At 45.5% G+C, this 1,277-nt stretch overlaps 4 non-coding genes across 4 annotated transcripts; all 4 read left to right on the top strand.

The window, feature by feature from the left end:
• The first annotated feature begins 610 nt into the window (after positions 1 to 610).
• On the top strand, positions 611 to 682 carry Pmar_PMAR028457. Its single transcript has one exon. It is a non-coding gene; the product is annotated as a tRNA-Cys (tRNA).
• A 108-nt stretch (positions 683 to 790) lies between these two features.
• On the top strand, positions 791 to 863 carry Pmar_PMAR028456. The gene has a single exon. It is a non-coding gene; the product is annotated as a tRNA-Trp (tRNA).
• Positions 864 to 983: 120 nt separating this feature from the next.
• On the top strand, positions 984 to 1,055 carry Pmar_PMAR028455. Its single transcript has one exon. It is a non-coding gene; the product is annotated as a tRNA-Cys (tRNA).
• A 108-nt stretch (positions 1,056 to 1,163) lies between these two features.
• On the top strand, positions 1,164 to 1,235 carry Pmar_PMAR028454. The gene has a single exon. It is a non-coding gene; the product is annotated as a tRNA-Arg (tRNA).
• The last annotated feature ends 42 nt before the right edge of the window (positions 1,236 to 1,277 follow it).

Below are 1,277 nucleotides of genomic sequence, written 5' to 3'. Positions count from 1 at the left end.
TTTACGTGCTCCGGCTAACGCCCTCTTCACCAGAAGTTCATCCTGACTATCCAAATGAGGGTACCCCTTAATTGCCGATAATGTTTTGACACTAGTCACATACTGAGAGATAGTGTTGCTATTCAGCTTTGGCTCCAATGACAGCAACGCCCTTATGAATAGCTGGAGTATGTCTGCGTTAATAGGATATGAGCTCACTTCTAAAAACAGCTTCTCTGCTGTCTTGTATTGTTGCATGGTCGATGTTCTAATCGATCTTCCCCTCAGCTGTTCATTCAATCGAGATTCCTCTTCGGATCCTTCCAACGGCTGCGCCTCCTTGAACCTCTTCATCTGTTGCGCCCTACTGATACCTTTGTTTCTTTCGCTCTCTCTGTTTTTTCTGCCTTTTCCACCTTTCCCTCCTTTGGCCATTTTTGCACGAACAATAGGCGACAAAAGTACTCAACTAACCATTATAAGACGTCATTGGTGATACGACAACAAACTGAACATTTATTCGTCATAACGAAACGCTCCTGCCCATTACACACTGATGTAAACGACACAGTGAGGAGTGAAATTTTGAATGAAAATAGGTCAAATGGAGGACTAGTCGAATTGTGTGCATGGGTGTGTAGCTAAGTGATAGAGCGGCTGACTGCAGATCAGCAGGTCCTCGGTTCAAATCCGGGCGTGCCCTTTGAACTTTCGCAAAATTTTCATCAAGGAATTTTCGAGAGGTAGAGTAATCACTCATGTAATCGGCGGAACAGTCACAGACATCAACATGATCGGAAGTTGAATCATCGCTCTGCTGGCCCAATGGATAAGGCGCCACCCTCCAAAGGTGGAGACTCCGAGTTCGATCCTCGGGTAGGGTAGATAAGTTTAGTAAGAATCATTAGAGGATGACTCGATTGAGCTGGCTGTAAACGACACAGTGAGGAGTGAAATTTTGAATGAAAATAGGTCAAATGGAGGACTAGTCGAATTGTGTGCATGGGTGTGTAGCGCAGTGATAGAGCGGCTGACTGCAGATCAGCAGGTCATCGGTTCAAATCCGGGCGTGCCCTTTGAACTTTCGCAAAATTTTCATCAAGGAATTTTCGAGAGGTAGAGTAATCACTCATGTAATCGGCGAAACAGTCACAGACATCAACATGATCCGAAGTTGAATCATCGCCCTGCTGGCCCAATGGATAAGGCGCTACCCTCCTATGGGGAGATTCCGAGTTCGATCCTCGGGTAGGGTAGATAAGTTTAGTGAGAATCATTAAAGGATGACTCGATTGAGC

The sequence above is a fragment of the Perkinsus marinus genome (assembly GCF_000006405.1).
Source record: "Perkinsus marinus ATCC 50983 genomic scaffold scf_1104296952328, whole genome shotgun sequence".
NCBI lineage: Eukaryota > Perkinsozoa > Perkinsida > Perkinsidae > Perkinsus > Perkinsus marinus.
Note: the sequence above shows the minus strand (reverse complement) of the source record. Positions and strands in the feature narration are given on the sequence as shown.